Source organism: Canis aureus, chromosome 16 (genome assembly GCF_053574225.1).
Source record: "Canis aureus isolate CA01 chromosome 16, VMU_Caureus_v.1.0, whole genome shotgun sequence".
Lineage (NCBI taxonomy): Eukaryota > Metazoa > Chordata > Mammalia > Carnivora > Canidae > Canis > Canis aureus.
This window is the reverse complement of record NC_135626.1, coordinates 21,676,668-21,693,405: the sequence shown is the minus strand read 5'-3', so window position 1 is coordinate 21,693,405 and position 16,738 is coordinate 21,676,668. Positions and strand designations below refer to the sequence as shown.

The 16,738-nt window shown below is 46.6% G+C and overlaps 1 protein-coding gene and 1 long non-coding RNA gene across 3 annotated transcripts in view; one reads left to right on the top strand and one right to left on the bottom strand.

Annotated features, from left to right (window-relative positions):
- Positions 1-16,738, top strand: part of ASIC2 (acid sensing ion channel subunit 2) — a 994,452-nt gene that overhangs the window by 380,865 nt on the left and 596,849 nt on the right. The gene's annotated exons all lie outside the window — the stretch shown is intronic.
- The window catches only part of LOC144286106 (uncharacterized), a 28,238-nt gene continuing 23,950 nt past the window's right edge, over positions 12,451-16,738 (bottom strand). The window contains exons 5-6 of the long non-coding RNA XR_013354207.1: positions 15,965-16,056; positions 12,451-12,664 (exon numbers count right to left, since the gene is read on the bottom strand). This is a non-coding gene — a long non-coding RNA (uncharacterized LOC144286106). The remainder of the gene's footprint in view (positions 12,665-15,964; positions 16,057-16,738) is intronic.

Below are 16,738 nucleotides of genomic sequence, written 5' to 3'. Positions count from 1 at the left end.
GATGATTAGTCTCCTCTGGGCCTTCTCAGGTTGCTGTAATGGTTTTGGTCCTCAAATACTAGTGATTCTCTTTTCTGAAGCAGCAAAATTACAGGTAATTGCTTTTGGGAAAAGCCAAATAGCGGATGGCTTCTTCTCTGACCAGATTTATTTTAATTCTCAATAAACAGAATAATCGCATCCTTTGCTGTGCTCTCCAGGTCATTAGGGAGGCTCAGACTGTGACCATACCTGGGCACAGGACCTGAAATCAAATGCAGTAAACTACGTTCAATGGATAATTATCCTCTGTTATTGTTCAGCTGCAGAGGAAATGGCCCATAAGCTATCTGGATTCTTCCTTTGGCACCTGCCACCCAGAGCCATATTGAAGGGGAAAAGCAGAGCGCAAAGAGATCTGAGTGACCTGGGCCATGTGGGGAAGGAGAGCCTTGTCTAAGAGCCCCTGTCTTCTCTTCCACAATACCAAGGAAAGAGGTCCATTGTGGTGGTGGTGGGGGGACTGTGGGGGGCAGGAGGGAAGGGCAGTCTCAGCTTCCCAGGGAATAAGGCTGAGACAGCATGACTCAGAAGTTGCAAGAATCTATCTCGATGCATGAGAAACATTGTCCTGGGTAGTACTCCGCGGTGGCTTGCCATGTCTGTCCCTTCTCTCATTTCGATCCTCCTCATGGCTAAATGCACCCCTCTTTGAGGAGGTGACCCAGTACCCATCTGAATGTATCCCTCCAAATTCCAACTCCCTAGGTCTCTGCTACAAAACTCTCTGGCACTGACCCACTTCTGCTTATGGACTGTGAACCTAGAGAAGGCGAAGAAAAAACTCAGACTAGGCACCTACTATATGCCTGGTACAGTACTCAGTATTTTAAATGCTATCCCATTCAGTTTTCACAATAATCCTAAGAAGAAGTCACTCCTCTTGTCCTTGCTGTATATGAGAAAACTGAGGCCCAGAAAGGTTAAGCAAGTCATCCAAGGACACACAGTAAGTAGGAGAACCAAGATTTACACCTGGGTCATCTGACCCCAAAGCCTGATATGTTCCCTTCAGTCGTTCATGAGAATGTCAGCTAGACTGCATTTGGACTTCTCTTCCAACCCCTGTCCTCTCCTGATGCAACTCCACTGACATGACCCCAGTCCTGTCCCCTCTGTCCAATAATGGCCTGAGGCTCTAGCTGCCTAGGCCTAATCTCCAGTTGGGAAATGTCCTCCTCAGATCTGCTTTCAAGATTTGATGCCCTTAACTCAGACCCTGTCAACTGTGGCCAAGATAAGGGCTGGAGGGCCATCCTCACTGATCAGAATATCAGAGCTATTACTGTGTGAGCCGATAACTGAGTAGGGCTACCTCCCTAGAGAGGGGGGCATGCATGTGGCAGTGATCCAGAGAGGAATAGACTCAGCCACTGTGAGAATGTCCCCACTGCCCACCCTCAGCAGGGTGACCTAGGTCCCCCAGGTTCCCCACCACTCAGACCTATCTCCTCTCAGCCTTAACTCTTGCTGTCCTGGGAGTCCCATTTGCCTGACTGTTCATGCTATGGCCTTTGTCCATGATTCCTTGGACTTAAAAATGTTCTCCCTGGCCTCCACTTACACCTGGCTTACTCCTTCCCCTCTCTAGCTTGGACATTCTCATTAGTTTTCTATTGCTACAAACATAGGGGCTGAGAACAACATGCCTTCATGATCTCAGTGTCCATGGATCAGAAGTCCAGTTGGCTTAGCTGGGTCTGGGCTCTGGGTTCTACAAGGCTGTAATCAAGGTATGGCTTAGGGCTGTGTTCTCATCTAGATACTAGACAGGGGAAAATCCACTTAAAAAAAAGATTTATTTACTTGAGAGAGAGAGAGAAAGAGGGAGGAAGGGAGAGAGAATGTGAACAGGGAGAGGAGAAGAGAGAGAGGGAAACAAGTAGATTTCCCTGCTGAGCGGGGAGCTCAACAAGGCGCTCAATCCCAGGACCCTGAGGTCAGGACCTGAGCTGAAACAAGAACTGGACACTTAACCGACTGAGCTACCCAGGCACCCCAAAAATCTACTTTCAAGCTCACTCAGATTATCGGCAGAATTCATCTCTTTACAGCTGTAGGACTGAGGTCCCATTTTTTTTTGTGGGCTGTCAGCCAGGATTGTTCCGTTAGCTCCTAAAGTTTCCTGCTGCATGACCCTCTGCACAAAAGGATGGTTTGCTTTGTCAAGGGCAGCAGGAGAGCATCTCTGGCCTCTGGAGAAAGCCTATACCCCCTTCTAAAGTCTATACTCCCTTCAAAAATGATTACATCAGGCACACCCAAGATAACCTTCCTTTTGATTAACTTAAAGTCCACTGACTTGGGACTTTTTTTTTTAAATAATAAATTTATTTTTTATTGGTGTTCAACTTGCCAACATACAGAATAACACCCAGTGCTTATCCCGTCAAGTGCCCCGCTCAGTGCCCGTCACCCATTCACCCCCACCCCCCGCCCTCCTCCCCTTCCACCACCCCTAGTTCATTTCCCAGAGTTAGGAGTCTTTATGTTCTGTCTCCCTTTCTGACTTGGGACTTTAATCTGTAAAATCCCTTCACCCTCACCTTATACCGTAACCTAATCATGAGAATGGCATTCATCATCTTTGCTCTGTACTATAAGCTAATCAGGGGCATGACACCAGGGGCGTGGTCATGGTGTGCACAGCATTGTTTTCCTTTGGAAGACCTTCTTTGGTATCCAGGTTGGGTGTAGGACCCCTGTGTCTACGTCCATCTCCAGCTTACTTTGTTAAACACTTTCTTTATGTGTCTGCCTCTCACACTGCCACAGGAACTCATCAAAGACTAGGAAAGCACTTTGCCTATTTCTATATTCTGGGGACTGACCTTCATGTGTAGCACATGGAGAAGTTCCATAAATACTTGTCCAACTGAACTGGATGGGAATCATAAATGTAAGCTTTTTTTCTTGGCCAGAGATGGTTGCCACTCAATGTGTGTGGGCCCTCCCCAACATGGTACCCATGGCAGACATCACTAGTTGATCATAGTTCTCCTCCCCCAGGGTGAGCCGAGGGTCCTCCTCAAGCCAGAGGTATAGGCAGTGCCAAGACACTGAGCAGCAGTGTAAGAGATGAAACCTATGTTCTGACAACACCAGACACACGCTACTCCAGTGACCTGTACCTTTCTACCCTGATTTCATCCCCAACATCTAATCTACAGCTCAGAGGCATCCTGTCTCTCTTCAGTTCTGTTGTCTTTCTCCTACCTGTCCAGGCCTTTGTGGACTTTGGTTCTCCTGCCTGGATTTACCTTTGCGCACCCCTTCAGCCCTGGAAACACCATCGTGGGACCCTCTGCTGCAGCCAGCAAACAAACCTCAGCACCCCGCTCTTGCTCAGCCCCAGCCCAGCTTTCCCACTGGAACCCAGGACTTGGACCTGCTCCTTGTTCTGAGGTCGGAACCAAATTGACAAGGCAGTCATGTGGGAAAACAGCCTTGATTCAGTCTCAAGTGGGAGACTCACTCTCAAAACATCATATGGCTCTCAATGTGCCTGCCACCCTGATAGAAAGCAGCAGTCTTTCAGTCGAGGATAAACAAATCATCACAACCTCCTATCCACCTGGTCCTTATATGACCTAGCCAGGAGAGAGACATGGGCATTGCCCCAGACGCTGTGGCCCTTTTACAGCTATTGAGCATCTGGCTTGAGTGCCATCTCCAGGCCTCAGTCTACTCATCTGACAGATGGGACCATACCACCCAAGAACTCTGCTATCTGGAATCCTGAGAGGATCAGCTATGGAACAAATGACCAGGAAGGGCACAACTGAAACCAAGGGACTGATAAGCTCTCTTCAAATGAATAAAAAGACCAACCCGACCAGCCCCTTTCTCTTATAATTCAAGTAAGCACCACCCAGCTGGTTAGGCTCCTTCCTTGTTTTCCAGGAGACAGCCAGCACTTTGGAGTCTTGGACTTTGTATTTCAGAGCTAGTCAACCCCTGATGGGAAACATGATCTTCAGCCGTTCCTTATCAAGGACGAGCTGTCAGGGTAATTTAGAGCTCAGGCAAGAGACACGAATTGGAGGGGGGTCTCCGGAGCATTCACCGGGGGAAGGCTGGAGATTCTGGCGAAGGCCACAGACAGGCAGCTGGTGATAGATGGAGGGGTGGGAGGTGGGTTGGGGGGAAGCCATTCATCCTCATGCACAACATGGGAGGGGGTCATGGTAGATAGGGAGCCTGCTTGGGGCCAAGCTAGGGGTGAAGGATTGTTTTCTATCCATGTAGACAGTAGCAGGTGGCATCTTCTGCCCTGGGGAGAGAGACAAAGCCAAGCTCTATAGGTGGGTGCCATGCCTCACTCCTCAGAGAAAGACTGTGACCTCTGGAGGAAGTGGAAAATGAGGACAAGGGCAAGGTCAGACTGGTAGACTTTGATGCCTCAAAAACTTGTTTTGGTGCCTGGGCAAAGGAGTAAGACAGACCAGAAAATCTAGGGGCTGCTGGCCCTGCTTGGATACGACAATACCATTTGGATCTGTCCCCTGCCCCAGACTTCATGCAATGGCTGGCTTTGCTACAGGATCCTGCTGTGATCTATTTTCCAACTCGGTACAGTATGTGGTGGCATTCCCACGAGAAGCTGGTGTTCCTGACGTGGACCAATTTGTTCCTCCTCTGAAATCTGATCATGGACATCTTTTCAACAATAATTTTGAAAATGACATGAATATAATTTCCTCAATTTTAAGAAAAAAAATTTCCCCTGAAACCACTGGAGCCTGCTGCTTCCTGTCAAAATCAGAACCTAGAAAAGATAATGACCAATTTAGCAGGCAATTATATGTTTATTATATTCATTTTAGCTTCACATATCAATATTTCATGGTGTTCTGCAAAGAGGAACCATCATTTCTATTTGCTCTGATATCTGAATGCATTTAAAGAGTTGTTTCTCGTTGCACTTGAGAAGCCAGTTCTAGGGGAAGCCACTACAAAGGAACTCCCAGTGGGATAGGGCTAGACTCCTGAAATCCATGGCAGCCACCAGCTTTTCTGACATTTCTGCTTTTTTCTGGAGATTTAGGCCAGCATTTTACTTTTAAAGATACCAAGCTATATAATTTGTAGGTTAAGTTAATGTAGCCTAGAGCCTTTTATATAACCTTTAGAAGGTTATAAGTGAAAAAGGTATAGAAAATTATTAGCAGAAACTCTAAAAACAATTACCTAGACTTGTGGAAAAAACTAGAAGTGAAGTCTACATGCAAATGGCTGAGTGTTCAAACATTTTCCCATCAGGATCGAACGGGTTGTGGGTTATGAGTTGAATTGTATCTCCTCACTCCCCAGGACCTCAAAATGTAACTTTAATTGGAAATAGGTCTTTGGAGATAAAATTAGTTAAGCTAATGTCATATAGAAATGGGCCTAATCTGACATGACTGGTGTCCTTATAAAAAGGGGAAATTTGGACACAGAGTTACCCATACATTGCCACCTGAAGAGTGGACGTGTTGCTACAAGCCAAGGAACTACCAAAAGCAGGGAGAAGGGCCTGGAACAGATGCTTCCCTAGGCCTTCAGAAAGAGTATGACATTGCCCACACCTTGGACTCAGACATCTAGCCTCCAGAACTGTGGGATGGTAAATTTCTCTTATTTGAGCCATTCAGCATGTGGTACTTTGCTACTTCAGCTCCAGAAAACTCATACACCAACTATCCTATCCCTTGCAGTGGAACAGGGCTCTGCGATGATGTTGAAGTGCCTCCACGGGCCTATGGGGTTTACTCCAACCTCCCTCCAGAAGCAATATTCTCCAAAGTCACATCAGCTGAGAGTAACCTTGGCAGGCTAGACAGGTTAGAAGTTAGCTCTGGTTAGAAGACTTTAGGGGCACCTGGATTGCTCAGTGGTTGAGCATCTGCCTTTGGCTCAGGTCGTGATCCTCAGGTCCTGAGATAGAGTCCCACATTGGGCTCCCCGCAGGGAGCCTGCTTCGGTGGTGTATGTGTGTGTGTGTCTGTGTCTCTCATGAATAAATAAATAAAAATCTTAAAAAAAAAAAGACTAGGGGCATTTCCTATTTCATTTTTTAAAATATCCCAGGCAAGGCATACTGAACTCCTAATTCCACTCCTTGATTAAACATTAAAGGTTTGCACTGGCTCAGCAGAACATGGAGTTATCTGTTAACTTGCAATCATGCTAAATTCATAAATCTAATTTGGCTCTGGCATTCAGCCAAGAGAAAATGCAAGAGATTAACATTTTCAGATGATCAAGACTGGAAATGAAAATTATTCTGTTATTGTTTTTTTTTAATTGATCTATCTAATGTGATTTCTAGAGGCCACACACAGATCTCCTGAATATGGAGTGAATAGGAAACGAAAAAGAGAAGTTCATCCCTTCCAGCGCCTTACTTAGAAAAATCCAGTCGTGAAGATGTACTGAAGTAATCACCTGTCGATTTGGCTTTCTATTTATGGAATCATAGCGTTCTATAGAGGTCACCTTGTATAAGCTCAACCTTATATAGATGAGAAAGTAAGGGTCAGGAAGGTCAAGTGTTTCAGGAAGTGGGGACAACATGAGTAACAGCCCGAGGCTGAGGCAGTCCAGTCCTCCAGCCATGCAGGGCCTCATCTTTTGTTCCAAGGAGCTTGGGCATCATGGGAAAATGGTGGGAAAACCTTGAAATGCTCTCAGAAGGACTTGGCTGCCCGTGTGTGTGTTCCGATAGCTCTGTCTGGTAGAAAGGGGGAGGCTGGGTTGGAGAGAGCTGCTTAGGGGAAATCATGCTGACAGCTTGGGTAATGATTGATGGTGGCCTGGACATGGCACAGCAGTGATCCTGGATGCAAGGGGGCCAGAACCAGATACAATGGGGATGGATAGGACTTGGTTGTCATAGGCTGCCTCATGAGGGAGACAGAGGTGACAAGAACGGCCATAAGTTTCCTAGTTTGGGGTCAGATTGGATAGTTGCAAATTACAGAAACCCAACTGAAATTAGTCATCTCTGTGGGACATCCAGGGGCCCCACTGGTATCAGGGACTTTGGGACATGTGTGACATGCTTCTCTATGTTCCTTTTCTACTGTCTCATCTCAGCATCTCTGTTGGCCTCATTTTCACCCTCTGTCAGTCTGGGAGGGCACCTCCAGCTGTGAGTAGCCCCAGGTTTGTACCATCTCAGTGCAGAAAGTGTCCATGCATATGATGTCCTTGATTTCCCGGTCCCAGAACCCTGTCTGTCCCTGGACCCATCGCTGTGGCTGGAGGTTGGGTTCTAGGATGGCAGCTCAAAAGAAACACAAGGAGGGAGAAAAGGAGAGGGACAGAGAGAGAGAAAGAGAGGGAGAGAGAGGAGTGGTTCTCCTGAGAAGGAGAGGAATGCTTATATGCCAAGACAAAGGCAGGGAAGAACACAATAGACCTTCCCCTTCATGGTGCCAGAAGCTGACAGAGAGAGACAGGCAGGAGAGGCCAGTCCTGAGTTTGAAAAGGAGTTCCATCTAAAGAGGCTGAGTCTGTGGCCAGTGGAATATCCAGTGAATGGTTGGACACATGGAAGCCTGAGGCTGTGGGGAGAGGTGCCAGCTAAAAGCTAACAGCAGACAGTTCTTCAACTTACTAGCTGTGTGATCTAGGGCTAGTGTCTTAACCTCTCTGTCCTCAGTTTCCTCATCAGTAAAAATGAGGTTTATGGTTGCACCCACCTTAAAATATTATCGTGGTGATTAAACAATACAGGTCATTATGGGCAGATAGAATGGAGCCAGACATGAGGTAAACGCTGTAGAAGTGTGACCTGGTGTTATCCAGGAGATCAATGGAGCAACTCTGTCCACAGAAGCCAGGGAAGTAGAGCATGTAAGCAGAAGGGAGGGTCAGAGTGTCAGATGCAGCAGAGATTTTAGAACCACTGCTAAAGCCTAGACAATTTGGGAAGCCCTCTTAAATACAAAATTAGAAAAGCTAATATATATTTAGAAGGGGAAAACACATCCAAACAAATGACACATTTCAAGTAAACTACCAAGTACCGCAGCCAGAAGAGGCCATGTGGACAGGACCCAGAGCCCAGGTCCCATTGGCTCAATGCACCATCGTGGGTGGGGATGAGACCCATGGGTTCCCGAGGCCTTGGGGAAATGTTTCTCACCTGGCTCCCAGCAGGAGATTGAATGGTGGCCCTGCACGAACTCTTGCCTTGGCAACATAGCCCTCACTCTTCAGAGGGGGGAAAGGAAGTCTTTGGATGCTTCCTCTAGTGGAAGGAGACTCTGGGGGCTCTGGGAACATGCATGAGGGGTATGAGTTATCCTCAGTGTCTGCAGCTTGCCTGAGGTTCAGCCCTGCTGCGTTGCCAGTGCATTTCTGCAAACCTCTGCACTCCCAACCCAAGTCTTGCCAGTCTATAGATGAGCTCCCTCCCCAGAGCTAGGGTATCAAGCCTCCTCTCACTGTGGATACTGTGGGTACCACTTCCCTTTGGGTTGGATACTTGGAAAGCCAGTGCAGTAGACACAGCCCAGTGACCTACCTGCTATCTTCTCTGGTCCGGCAATGGGGACCATCAGGATAGTCACCTCTTTTCCCACGAAAGTCTTCCAACTGCTCCAGAGAGAGCAGAGGAGAAAGCCCAAGGTGTGGGGGGGGGCTCCTATCTTTAATCCTCTAGCACATTCCTAGCCTTGCCCCTCCATTCAGAGTGATGTCTGGGGCTACTCTGCTGGCTGGCTGCCCCCACCCACACTGCACTTCCAAGCATCAGGGGAGGTACCCCACCAAACAGCAACCCATCCTAAACCCAGTACTCCCCTATATATTACGTGCTATTCTCTGTTTCTTTAACTGTAAAATGGGAGCAGAAATAATAATACACCACCCCCCAGGTTATTCTAAAAGCTAAAATCTGGACTCTTCCGAAGCTCACGAAGTCTCTTCCTGCATCTCCCTTTTTAGCTTCTGCGTCCTCTCCATGTGTCATGCTGCTGCCTCAGCTGTGGCCTGGCCTTCTTCCTCCTCCTCAGCTAGACCACATACAACCACACCTCAGGGTCTTTGCACTTGTTGCTCCCTCTGCCTTCACCCACCTGGGTCCTTCTCAGCCCTCATAGCTCCGTGTAAAGGGTCTCTCATCCGTGTAGGTCCTGCCCCATCCCCCACCCCACATTGTTCCATCTGGAATCCTGTTGGCTACCTTTATATTAGCTTTTGTCCTTAGTGTCTGTCTGTCTGTCTAGCTACTCTCTGTGAGGGCAGGGCGGCAACTCCATTCATGGCTGCATCCCAGGACAAAGAGCCTGGCACCCGCAAGCGGATCATCAGGAAATCTGGTAAATGAGCAGAAGCATTAATAAATGACAAAATGAGACCATGGCCATGGCTAGTCCTTGGGATGCCAAATGTAGTTAATTCATTGTACTTCCTTCTCTTCCTTTCCTTTGAAAAGTGGGTTTGTGTGTGTTCAGTTTGATCACTTGTTGGGAAAGAGAAAGGCCAGGGACTGCAGGGAGAAATACTGGGGCTGGGGCCAGGGGCCAGGAGTCATGGCTAGTGAGCGACCTGAAATCTCTGCGGGAAGGAGGTTTCCTATGCTAGCTGTACGCAGGAGATAATCCAGGTTCAGTTGCTGCTGTACTACCTTGTTCAAGATATTTCTGGGAAGACTGATTGCAGAGGTAATCTATGTCTGGTCTTTGAACATACATTCTTGCTCAAACATGGACCACACTAAACCCAGAGCCAGCTTGCATGTAGACAGAAAGCACTGAGCCAAGGGGCTGGCCAGCTCTGCCTCTGTCTAGCTGTGAGACTCCAAGCAACTTACCTAATCTCTCAGGGCCTCAGTTTCCCCATCTGTGAAATGGAGAGATCCTCATTTGTGCCAACCATTTCCCAAGGTGACTATGAATCATAAGAGGGATTTCGGAGCAGCCCCTGGGGGTGCCCACTGGCCTCATACTTTCTTAGGTGTGGGCACTCAGTTCTCATCAGCTCTGGGGGACCAGCTGGATGTAGCCGCTCCCATGTGCTAGTTCAGAGTTCTCTAGACAAGGTCACGTTCCTCCTCCAGCCTCCAGGAAGCACACACCCTGGGAAAGGACAATCCTGATTGAAATCTGGCCTCTTTTTGGAAAAGAAAGGTGTATAGGCTTGGGAGAGTATGTGGTGCAGTGGTTTGCTATGGACTGGGCAACAGGAGCTTCAGCAAAGTCCCATTGACCCTCTTTGGGCCAACCCCTTCCTCCTCCTGGGCTGTGACAACATCACCTCTACAATGTGTGTGTGTGTGTGTGTGTGTGTGTGTGTGTGTGTGTGTTGGGATTAAACCAGGCACCATGGCTCATAACTCAGAGATCTTAATGAAAACTCTTCCTCATCCCCAGAGAATAGATAAAACCCAAACAAGTGAAACTGAGATGCCCTGAAACTCATCCATGGAGCCTAGTCAAGAGCCCTAGGTAGGAAGGTCTTTAAGGGACTTCCAGACTCTGAGCTCATGCTTTTTTAGGACAAACTCAGGTGGAACTAGCCACAGGGATCCTACTAAGCTCAAGGACAGGGACGTCCCTTGGCACCGAATGGTGCCCAAAGCTGGTCTGCGGAGAGATGCTGGGCAGGAAGAAGGTCTCAGGTGGAAAGATGATCAATTCGATGAAAAGAGGATTAAGACGGTAGCACGGCCCAGACCCTTCTAAGGAAGCCAGACTTGCTTGTGTTCTTTCTGTTATACCTCATTAGGCCGGCAGAGGACAGAAGAGAGCAATCTTGCTCTGGAGGCTCTAGTTCCTCGGAAGGCATCGTCGGTCCATCCATCCACCGGCTCACTTAAAAATGTATTTCTTAATTTGCAGGTTCTTAAAATTTGGACAAGTCACTTGATATTTCTGACCCTTTGTTCCAGTATTTACACACCGAAGATAATAGTATTTGCTTCATAGGGATAGATTTTTAAAGGACATAGCACGGGATGCCTGGGTGGCTCAGCAGTTGAGGGCCTGCCTTTGGCCTAGGGCATGACCCGGGGATTTGGGATCAGTCCCACATCGGGCTCCCTGCATGGAGCCTGCTTCTCCCTCTGTCTGTGTCTCTGCCTCTCTCTCTGTGTCTCTCATGAGTAAATAAATAAAATCTTTTTTAAAAAAATGAAGGACATAGCACATATATTTAGCAGTTTCTGGCACAGAGTAAGTACTAAAAAATAGTAGCTATTACTATTACCGTTATTTATTGATTCACCCAATAGTTCACTCACGCAATCATTTTAATGCATCAAGTATTAGTCTAGTGTCTGTTATGTAAAAAATACTGCCCTAGGTGCTGGGAGGGTGGGGGTGAGTTTTAAAGATGACTCAGATGTGCTCTCCCAAGACAAGCAGAGCAAACACTGCCAAGTAACTGTGATCCACTGTGGGGAAACATAAGGGGGCTTCCTGCTGGTGGGAGACACAAAGGGCATGTTCTTGGAAGCCTGCGCCTTTGAAATAAATAGCTTATTGAAAACACAGATGCAGGGACCTCAGCCCAGACCCACAGAATTCCCGGCTCCGAGGATGGAGCTGGCTCATCTGCATCTTCACAAAGCCCCACAAGCGATTCTGATAATGAGCTAGGTTCAGGGAAGCACTTAGGTGGCTACTGAAATATGCGTGGGAATTAATTCCCTGAAGAGAAGGCCACCAGGGCTCTGCTCCTTCCTGGGGAGGGCATGCTATTGCTGTGGGTGCAGTGGACTGGGTGGGGATTGTAGAAGCCTGAGACAAAAGGGATCCGGGGCTTCATCCCCAATGTAGGAAGCTTCTCCACCGCCCCCATGACATGCAGTCCTGGAGCGTTCGCTTTAATATCATTCCTCCTCTTTGAGCCTCAGTTTCTCATCTTTACAAAAGGGGATCGCCTCAGATGATCTTCAGATGCCTTTCAGCCCTGATGGCTTTTATGTGGACATCACTGCTCTGTTAGGTAAGACAGCATGCACTTCAAGAGAGAGCTGTTCCATGTCTTCTGTAGTGCCCTGTGCCCCGCAGAGAAAGTCCAGGCCCTTTCCCCTGGGGTGTGGGCTCCTCTTGGATGCCAGCCCTGCCTTCTCTCTTGCCCATCTTATTTCCTTTATACTTCAGTTAAAACGAACGAACGGATAACCTTCTTACTCTTCCCCAGTGCCCTACGTGTCTTCTCCCTTGGGTTCGTCATCTGCTATCTTGAAATTCTCTTTATCCCTCCAGCCTTCGCCCCCTCTCTACGCCTGAATCTGAGTCTCCCAAACTCTACAGGACTTTGTCCAAATGCTGCTTCCCCTGTGAGCTATTCCCTGATTTCTCCCAAATCAATGACTTCCTTCTCTTTTCTGGGTCTCCCATGCCAAACTTGATGTCATTGTCACGGTTCCTGCTATCAGCTAACATTTACAGAGAGAACTTGTGGTATGTGTGCTTTATTTTATTGAGTCCTTTCACGAGACCATGATATTGATATCACTGCCATTTCCATTTTATAGGAAAAGAGACTGAGATCCAAGGTGGTTAAATACCTTGCCCCCAGAGACTCTGCTGTCTTTTCCAGTAGCTTCTGTAGGCGTCTCATCTCAGTGCTCAGCTGAAGGCTCTCCCTAGTAATCCTAAATGCCGCCAGCTGTATTTCTCAGGCCCTGTAAAGAGAATGTGAAAACTTGTATGAAAAGATGCAGCATCTCTAGGAAGACAACATTGGCAGGAGTGGTGGATGGAGAGTAAACACTATGTCTTGGGACACTGAAAAATTGGAAAAATCACTAAAGAGCAAAAAATTAGGGTCCACTCCACCCTACCCCAAGGCAGTAAACGTTGTACCTAGTAGGCTGAGAGGACCCACTTTGAAGGCTCTGGGTTCAGCCCAGACCTTATACAGCATCCTAGGAAATGTTTAGGTAATGCAATGTATTAAATTGAAGACTTAAAAAAAAAAAAAAAAAAGCTGAGAGTGGAAAATACCAATCACAGCATAAGTGAAATCCAATTTTTAATTTGGCTCTTGTACTTGGTGGGGAAGATGGGCATGTGTGTGGAGGGAGGGGCGTTGAGCAGAAGAAACCCCTTTTACAACCCTGTGATAGAACAGATACACGCCTCTTCCCTTCCCACACAGTTGCTTTTAATTCAAGAACCTGTTCAGATGAGAAAAGCTGTCTGTCCGTAATTGTCCCAGTGGCAGCCAGCATTAATGGAGTGTGCAAAACTGGCCCTGTGGGACAAAGTATTTGAAAAATGATTGCTAGGGGTTAAGAACCAGGAGGTTTATTTTTCATTTGTGCAGCAACAAGGTCCACATCCTTCTTTTTATTCTGGGAAATTTTTTTCTTGGCTTTTCAAACCTCCAAGTGAATAGGGGAAAAAAGTGAACTGAAGTGGTTCCAATTTGCAACAAGAGTGCAATTTCAATTGATTTAAAGTGGAGAACAACACAGGAATGATCACAGAAAGAGATTGGAATTAGTCAATAAATAAGGTTCAAGGTCCCAAGCTTGACTTCTCTTTCATTAGTTTTAAGGAATGAGAATAGAAAGATAGGTGGTTCCATCTATTAGATTCCTAATAAAAGCAAGATGTGGTGCATCCCACAGTTTAGGACCTGGACCAAGTCATAGAAGGTACTAAGATCTAATCTGGAATTTCTTCCGCCCAGCAGCATAGTTGACTCACTGAGATAGACTCATTAATTGCAACCTTCCCAGGAGCTCTGGTTGTTCCCAGCTGGATGCTCTCACCACCTGGGAAACCTGAATTCTTGTGTTTCAGGGATCTGGGACTTTCCCAAATGTTGCCCAAGTAGTACATCAAAATAATTCCCCTCTCCATCCTTCATTCTCATCTTTCCCATACTCTATCCCATTCTGCAATCAGCTGTAGAGAACTGCTTTCATTACTTCAGGGTCTAGCATTGGACAACTTGTCATCCAGTGGAACTTGGTCATGGGGGTGGTGCAGAGTTCATGGACGAAGTACTCAGAACTGACCCTGGCAAATAGTACACACACAATAAGTGTTCATCTTTACTATTGTGGTTGTTACTTTTCTAATTTTACCCATCATGTGATAAATGTTATGCTCTGTGTGTGCGCATCTGTTGTGGGTAGGAGGAGTGGTTAGCATAGCATGCCATGTTGAGGCTGAATAAGGAGATCAAGGAAGGCTTAGGGTTTGAGCTCACAGGGCATGCATTTGGAGCAGAAAGTTTCAGAGTTTATGTTGTAAAGAGCAAGGCATGTCCCTGGAGTAATTGATGAAGGAGCTATAGAAACAAACAAGAGACAAAGCACCCTTGTGAAATTTGGATTTTTGTTCCATAGGTTCTTAAACCTTTCCGTGTCTTAAAAGAAGGCATAGGAATAAGGAACCTGAAGGATCTAGAGACATGGACAAGGAAGCTTTGTCCAGGATTGGTATTTTGAGGGAGTCTCATATATTATGCTTAAAGCCTATTTTAAATTTGTATTCTACTCTGTGATATAATCCAATAAAAAACTAAAAATGATGGAACCCTAGAAAGATACTCCATGTTTACCTGGGGGTCTTTCCTGCCATATATCCCGGGACCGTGTCCACCCAGTAGGAGAAACACCCTTGTAGGTGATGCATGGAAATGTAGAGGAGGGTTTTAAAAGGAAGAGAGGCATGCTCAAGTTCATGTCTCAGAAAGATAGCCTGGTGGGTTAGAGGGAGCAAGTCAGGTGGCTGGCACACTAGTCCAAAAATAGCCCCAGTAGTTCACTGCTTGATCGAAGGAGCTGGCATGGCATGGAGTTCAGAATGGTGCTTCCTACAGCAAGTTCCGAGATTTCAGAAGGCCTCCTCACCATTGAGAAGAGTGTCCATATTTTGTACTTGTTTGCAACTCTCACATTTGCTTCTTTGATTCATTAGTTTAAAGGTTCTTAGTCTTGAATATTCAACATTCCCATGCAATGTAGCTAGTTCAAGCTTGAAATGCATCTCTGTATTAGATAACCCTTAGCATGGCTAGAGAGGGCAGAGTCATTTAGAAGCCATGGGAGGTCTCTTATGTCGTGGTCTTCAGTCCAGACTGGTCATGGCTCATTTGTTCACTGCCTACAGCTACCAGGCTCTGCTTTGGTCAAGTTTGGGCTCTGTGGTGGCTGCCAGGGTGAGTGTCCTTGTACCCGAAGACCAGCCTTCCTTTATGCAATGCTCCTGGCATAGCACGGGTGTCCGGTTCTCATGGAATTTACTACCCTCACTGTCACTGGGGGAAGGGCTCAGGGTAGCCCACCTCCACCTCTTCTTGCCCTCTGAGCCTCTCTCTTTCTCAGACCATTTTCTCTTTAGCTTCCTCTAGATAAACGTCTTTTAATGGCATAAGTGTCTTTGTTACTTCATGTTATTCTCTGAAGTGGGTGCAGAGAGTTCAACAAAAGCTGATCAGTGATGTAGCCAGAGAGACCTGGGAGATACTTAATAGGTTATAAAAGTGATTGTGATGAATTATGATTATACTGAAGGTGGAAGAATTGAGGGGGTCCCTTCCATGTCTGTCCATCAGTCTATCTATCTGTCTATCTATCTATCTACTTACCTGTCTCTCTATGTAGATACACACACACTTAGTTCATATACCTGTATACACAGTTATATGTATGTACTTTTGGGGCCTGTTAACTTGGCCTTTGTTTATGTTGAAGTGAGCACAAGTAGGTACCACCGTGGTCATATGTTACTCCTTTTATTTATCATCTTTACATGTTGCAGAGAGATGTTGCTTTATTTCAATTAAGTGATATGAGGAACCTGGGGAGATTTCTGGGGTGGCTGAAACTTTGGGCAGGCATCAAGCTTTCCAAGCTCGTGGCTGGGAAATTTGGTCTTACTTACCCAGGAATGACCACCCGGGCAACAGACTTCCATAACTAGATGCAAAAAAGAGATGGATCAAATAACCCAAATTTTCATATTACCATTTCTTCAGAGTAAAGGATGCTGGGTCCAATTGCCTGGGCTCCCTCCTTCTGGTGGTGTCTGTTCCAAGGACCAGATGCAGTTCAGAAACCTGAATGGTGCGCATAGATTCAAGGAAGAAAACTTCAGTGTTGCCAAGAAGCTGTCTGCTAGACAGCAGTGTCTGAAGGATGTGAGGAATTTATCTTTGTATCCACTTCTGCACAGAGCACAATCCTGGCTCAACAGAGCCAATCATGATGGGCATTACTGAATACCAGACGATGTTCTGAACACTTTACATGTATGGGCTCATCTAATCCTCACAACCACCCAGGAGGTAGAAGCATCTACTTTCCCATTTAATGCATAAGGCAATTGAAGCTGTGGTTGGCATAATAATAGCCTCCCAAAGATATCTGTGACCTAACCCTCGAAACCTGTGAATACATTACCCTATATGACAAAAGGGATTTTGCAGAGGTGATTAAGGTTAAGGATCTTGAGGCGGGGAGATAGTCCTGGATTATGCAGGTGGGTATAATCTACTCATATGAGTCCTTAACATTGGAAAACTTTGATTTGTAGCAACAGAGAACCAGACAGAAGGCAGCATGAGAAAGACTGCCCTTGTTGCTGACTTTGAAGATGGAGGGAGGGGTCATGATCTAAGGAATGTGGCAGTCTAGAGAAGGCAAGGAAATAGATTCTCCCCTAGAACCTCCAGAAGGAGCACAGACTTGCTGCATGTGGATTTCAGCCCAAGGAGACCATATCCGACTTCTAACCTACAG